Below are 7,311 nucleotides of genomic sequence, written 5' to 3'. Positions count from 1 at the left end.
TTAAGAAGAATATAGCTGAAGTTGTTGCAGTGTTAGATCCAAAATGGCCTGGCATGGCCAAGTGCGTAAGGCGTGCGACTCGTAATCTGAGGGTCGAGGGTTCGCGCCCGCGTCGCGCTAAACATGCTCGCCTTCCCAGCCGTGGGGGTGTATAATGTGACGGTCAATCCCACTATTCGTTGGTAAAAGAGTAGCCCAAGAGTTGGCGGTGGGTGGTGATGACTAGCTGCCTTCCCTCTCGTCTTACACTGCTAAATTAGGGACGGCTAGCACAGATAGCCCTCGAGTAGCTTTGTGCGAAATTCCAAAAAACAAACAAACAAGATCCAAAATAACACAAAATTTCAGCGACTAATAGCACAAACAGTAGTTTCACGCCACACTACAGAGATACGTATCTCCCAGATCAGTGCTAATGTTGCAGACAAAATGCGAAGTGATTTAAAAGGTTCCCTCTCATTCAGCTTAGCCCTTGACGAATCTAAAGACATAGAAGACAGCCCACAACTGGCGGTATTTATTCGTCATATTTCCTGTGATGTAACTGTGAAAGAAGAGATGTTGGACTTAGCGGCACTAAAAGAAACAACTCGTGGTGTTGACATTAAAAATGCGCTTGACGGAGCCTTAACAAATGCTGATATTCCACTGGATAAACATGTCAGTGTTGCAACAGATGGAGCACCTGCAATGATGGATAAAATGCAGAATAAACTTCACTTACAAAAAGTGATCCCAGCTTTCCAGAGTTTCTTCTTGTTCATTGCATTAGTCTTCGTGAACACCTGGCAGTCAGATACTTCAAGCATGAAGATGTTATGAAATTTGTTTTGAAATTGTTAATTTAATACGTTTAAATGGAAAGACCCACCGACAGTTCAAAATTTTTATTGAAGAACTGGAGCTTGAAGATAAACCCAGTGATGTCTCTTTCTATTGCATTGTGAAGTGCCTGTCAACCAGCAATGTCTTAAATAGGTTTGTGGATCAGTTGAAGCCTATTATTACTTTTTCTTTAAGAGAAGAAAAAATTCTATTCTCAATAGGGAAATGATAAATGGATGCAAGATCTAATGTTCCTTATTGATATAATGAGTCATCTACAAACTCTCAACTTGGCAGTCCAGGGGAAGAATAAGATTTTTTCTGATCTTACTCAGACAATTTTCAACTTTCAGAATAAAATAAGAATTATTTTAAAGAGACATATTGTGAAGAAACTTTAGTTACTTTCCCAGTCTCAAAAGGAGAGTAAACACATTCCTTGACATTGAAATCAAAGACCACAAAGTGGAAGAATACAAAGATAAATTACAAGGACTGCATGATAATATCCTACATAGGTGTGAGAACTTGCAGAAGTTGAAGCTCTGTTTTGCCTTTCTTGTACAAACACTGATGTTTGATGTGATCAATGATGGTTGTCCAATTCTCGAACCTGTAGTTAAAGAATCATCTGCTGTGGAAATGGAACTGATAGAACTACAGGAGGACATGAGTTTAAAGATGATCCATAAATCCCATTATACAACTGAGTTCTGGAAGCAAGTTCCAGAAATAAAATATCCTGAACTGAAGAAAACTAGTGTGCAACTCATCTCAATTTTTAGCACAATATACTGCTGTGAATCACTGTACTTTGTAATAAAAGTTTGTGAAGTCGAAGCATCGTGCAATCCTTACAAATCAATACCTGACGGAGCTAATTCGTACAGCTTTGACAACATATTAGCCGAGATTTCAACCACTCACAACCAAGATGGAAATTCACACGACCTCTATTAGCAGTAAACAGCGTGATAATTTTATCAATGTCTGTTTGAGTGAGAAAAATATTATGACAAAACTAAAATTTTGTAAGGTGGTGTCTGATTAAAATTACTTTAATTTTATTGTTTTACATATTTTCTTTTATGTTTTGACCAGATATTTATTAAGACAAATAAATATAATTAAAAATATCTGTTTTACCCCTTTTATTTTTATTTTTGGCTGTTTCATTTAACCTTAATGAAATGCAAATTTGCATATAAAATGTTTCCGTAGTTTATTATCGTATTAAATACACTCAATATAGTTGAAGCAATAATCACTCAGATTTTTGAAGACATTTGGTTTATATATATGTACTTTGTGGTTATTGAAACTAATACAAATTAACAGTTTAAAACTACGTATATGAATAAATATTATTACATACATGTATTTATTAATATTTATATATAATTGATGTTACATAATGTGTATGTAACAATAAAAACGAGTGTGTAATATTTGTTCATGTTCTCAAACATCTGAAGTTTATCGTATGTGGCTCCTTCATTAAGCAAGTTTGGCCACCCCAGCTCGAGAGTATAACACAATCTTACAATTTGTTTTTATCACTGCTAGTAAATTGTACATCCTTTCAACTTTAAATGTTTGTTTCTTAGTAGCATCTATTTTATTACTTTAATCTAGTCATAAAACATTTTGTGGTTCTCTCTATATTTTTATTTCATAATACAAACATAAAATATATATATATAAATGGTTAAAGACGACAAATACAACTTGTCACATCTAAAAGTTGTTGCTCTGAGATCTACACTGACAAATCGATATAAAGTGATCGCGAGGAACAACCCTTTATTTATATTCTACGTATAATTTGTTAACTAGCTTTAAAGGAATGTTTTTGTTTTGTTTTTGAATTTTGCGCAAAGCTACTCGAGAGCTATTTGCGCTAGCTGTCACTACGTTAGCAGTGTAAGACTAGACGGAAGGCAGCTAGTCATCACCACCCACCGCCAACTCCTGGGCTACTCTTTTACCAAAGAATAGTGGGATTGACCGTAACATTATAACGCTCGCACGGCTGAAAGGACGAGCATGTTTGGTGCGACCGGGATTCGAACCTGCGATCCTCGGATTACGAGTCGAACGCCTTAACACACTTGGCTATGCTAGGCCCGGCTTTAAAGGAGAAATTGTCTTTTTTATAACTCAACTTTGAACATTTGTGTTTTTCCACTGCTATCCCACATTTATCTGTTTTATATATCTATCTTTATTTTCGTTTCTTTCGCTTACGTCATATCTTTATAACAATTGATTGACAAGTATTGTTTCATTTTTAACCAAAACAAACTGAGAAAGACAACAATAAAATGGAAGCATAATATTATTTAATACTTGCATATAGTAACTAAGGAGACAAAATCTTAAAGTAAGAATCGAATTGTGCGAAGAAACAACAAAATTTTATAGTCAAAAGTTTCTCACCTTACATTTAATGGGTACTTCGGCTAGTACAATTTGTAGGTATAACGTTTTATATAAATATTTTAATTGTATATTCACATACGCTCTTTGTATAAATCTGAATGAAATTCTTGAAGTAAGAATCAAAAGTTAGATAACTAGTAACATTTACGTTACTTTACAACCTTTGTGAAGCTTAGTAATTAGGGTTAGCAAACATTGGGCTGGTTTAGATAGCATCATACTGAAAACTTTAGTAAAAGTGAATATTTTATAAGAAAAAAAGTAATCTTTTTACAGTAAATACTACAGGTGAAAAGTGTTCGGATTGTGCTGATATAAACATCATTTCTTATCTATTAAATGTGGTATAGTTTGTTGAAAAAATAAGCTTTTTTTTTAAACTCCATTCCTTAAAACTATACAAATTACACCATTAAAGATATAATCACATTTTCAGTTTCAGTCCTATTAAAAGGTCGAATATTGGACTAAGCGGCTTATCATTCCCACAACACGTTCAAACAAAATTTCCAAGGGTAATAAAATTGCAATTGAAATGTGTGAAAATATTTATTATATGGTTCACTGGTTGAGTAAACACTGTAGGATCTGAGATCGCAGGTGTTTTGAAGCTGCTGCTCATCTATTTGACGTCCATGGAATTTCGCAGCAAATGTGTATGAAGGTGTTATTTGGGCACTTACTCATAAAATTTACTACCCTTTTGTTTTCATTTTGACAATTATTGAATGTGATATAATGTGGTGTTAAATTTACCTTAGTTTAGACAACACCACGAATGCAGTAGGCCTAACTACGTATTGGCCTACAAAAGTATACCATTTCGGCTACCGTACTTTACTGTATAATATACACATGCATATTACTATACATTCATTAATATTTACATTTTAGTTATATTTCTTAAAACATAGAAAGTAAATGAGAAATACATTGATTTCAAGGGCTCCATGAAGAATAGTATGAAAAACCACGAGTATCACACAATCTTACAGTTTGTTTTTATCACTGTTAGTAAATGTGTGTACCTTTCAACTTTTAAATATTTGTTTCTCAGTAGCATCTATTTGTGTACTTTAATCATAAAACATTTGTGATTCTCTCTATTTTTATACTACATATAATACATGCATATAGTATATATAAATATATATATATAAAAGGTTAAAGTCGTATGTACAGAATAAATCTACAGACGACAAATAAAATTTGTCACATCTAAAACTTGTTGCTCTGAGATCTACGCCGACAAATCGTCATACACCTGATCGCGAGAAACAACCCTTTATTTATAATATAGGTACAATTTGTTTGCTAGATTTAAAGGATAAATTTTCGTTTCCATAACTCAACTTTGAATATCTTCTGAGTTTTTCCATTGCTACCCCCTCACTTGTAAGTTTTATTTTTATGTCATTTTCCTTTTCTTTTGCTTACGTCATTTCATTACAACAATTGATTCAAGAGTATCGTTACACTTGCAACCAATACAAACTGTGAAGAAAGACAACAATGAAATTGAACCACATTATTTTTGAATATTTATATATAGTAACTATGGGGACCAGACATTAAAATAAAAGCCGGACTTTGAGAAGAAAGAACAAAATTTTATAGGAAAAAATTGCCCGCCTTATCTTCCACGGACATTTCGACTAACACAATTTGTAGGTATAAAGTTTTGTATAAATATTTTAATTGTATATTCATATAAGACCATTCTATAAATCTGAATTAAATTCTTGAAATAAGAAACAAAAGTCAGTCAACCAGTAACATTTACTTTACTTTGCAACCTGTGAGAGGCTTAGCAGTTAGGGTTAGCAAATACTGGGCTGTTTCAGATAGCGTCCTACTGAAAAATTGAGAAAAAGGGACCATTTTCTGAGCCAAAAATATTTTTTACACTAATTAATGTTGTGGAAAGCTGTTCTGATTGTGCTAAACAAACATTATTTTTTATCTATTAAGTGTGGTACTGTTTATTTAAAAATTAACAGTTTTTTAACTCCTTTCCTTAAAACTAAATTTATATATTACATCAATAAAGATATAAGCAAAGCTTCAGATTTTCGTCATGAAACAACCACTGAGTCGATAAAGAGTTACTTTGTCTTTTACAAGAAGGTCCTTCAGGTATCTGTATTCTAATTTGAAAGTGTGAACTTAGTTAGGTACATAAAATTTACGTGGTGGAAGAGAGAACTGAAGACCTTTAGCTAGCACTGATTATTTATGCTACAATTACATAGGTTAACAATCTGGTCGCCAGGATGAAACTAGGAATGAATTCTGTTTGTCAGTCAATTCAGCCTTAAATTTATCTTCGTTCCATTGGTTCCACTTGTTTAGTACATTGGTGTAATCAACACTGGTGTCAACGATTTTAAGGTTAGTACAGTACCCTTTGAACTTTTTCAGTAAATTTTATGTTCTGTTGACGTTTTGTTCGAAATTCTTGATCCAACTTTTACTCCACAAAACATGCTCACCCTTTATGATATGTGTGGGGGGAGGGAGAATATTGTTAGGGTCAGTCTTACTGTTTGTTTGTGAACAAGTGGTTAGTGGATGATGATGACTAGGTGCCTCTATTCTTTCACTGCTAAATTACAGACGACTAGCGTAGATAACCCTCGTGTAGCTTTAAGCCAAATTTAAAACAAATCAATAGTCTCTTTAGACAAATCTGATAATCTAACGACTTTTGAACATTTCGGTTTGGTTCTTTAAAGTGGAGAAACTTTGGAATCACGTTTCGAAGAATGCATTCTGAAAGAAAGCAAATTTCAAGGTTGACTTTTTTAACTTTAATGCCCCATTTTTCAGAGACACAGCATACAGGCAACAGTTCATTTACATATGGTCTTATCAAAACATTAGCAATCGGTGTACTTGAAGATGAAGAAATAGATTCATACAACAGAAGGGAACAGAGATAAAGTTTTCAATATTTTACAGATTCCATCTTCAGTATTTAAAGCAAAAAAAATCGTGATGACGAGAAACCCACTTGAAATAAAAAATGTATATCAGAATGGCTAGTATGGGTACTAACACTTGTATTGTGTATCAGAATGGCTGGTATGGGTACTAACACTTTTATTAAGAGGGAGAGATAAACGTTTCGACCTTCCTAGGTCATCTTCAGGTTAAGAAAGGGAGAGTTTGCAAATGGCCGTTGCCGGACACATGTCTCAGGGACGAGTATATAAACGGATACGGGAGAAACAGATACGGAAAGTTATTCAACCATTGATGAAATGAAACATGGTTATTTTACTCTCAAAACAAGGGCAAACTGCTATCTGCAGTGTCGTGTATGGAAACAACATAAACCACGAGAAGGTCTTACCCCCAATTTTAGTTTACCTATAGCTAGCAGAAAGGCTGAATTTATACCCTGAACTGCCCTCGCGGGCAGACTGAAATTTTTACTTGGGACACTCAACCATGTGACTGAGCATCGGGAATGCATTGTTTGTGCTAACTAGACACTGCTGGACAGATCATAGCCGAAAAGAGCTTGCTTGATCGATGTTCACAGGTGTCCGCGACACACGCTTCAAAACCACAGTCGTAATATTTGTCTGTCCATTCTGTCGTTGATAATTTGTTATGTTACTTAATAGCATTACATACAAAGTAAGCTTTACTATGCAGGTAACATTTTTTATCAAACAAATGAAGAGAACATGTACTACTCAATGCTCCTTTTAATGAATCACTAAATGTCAGCACAAATATTTATAATGTATACTGAAAGTTTGCCAAATTTTATACAGATACACAAGTCGTATCAATACAGTTCTCTCGAGTTCTTCACGGTAACTACTCGCATGTTACTCTCTTATCGACACATTTTTAATATTTAGTGTTTGAATTAATTAAATACAGAAACAGATACAGAAAGTTATTCAACCATTGATGAAATAAAACATGCTTATTTTACTGTCAAAACAAGGGCAAAATGATATCTGCAGTGCCGTATATGGAAGCGTCATAAATTACGAAAAGGTCTTCCTCCCAATTTTAGCTAACCTA

Source organism: Tachypleus tridentatus, chromosome 13 (assembly GCF_004210375.1).
Source record: "Tachypleus tridentatus isolate NWPU-2018 chromosome 13, ASM421037v1, whole genome shotgun sequence".
Classification (NCBI taxonomy): domain Eukaryota; kingdom Metazoa; phylum Arthropoda; class Merostomata; order Xiphosura; family Limulidae; genus Tachypleus; species Tachypleus tridentatus.
The sequence above is the reverse complement of the archived record's forward strand: the minus strand, read 5'-3'. Positions refer to the sequence as shown.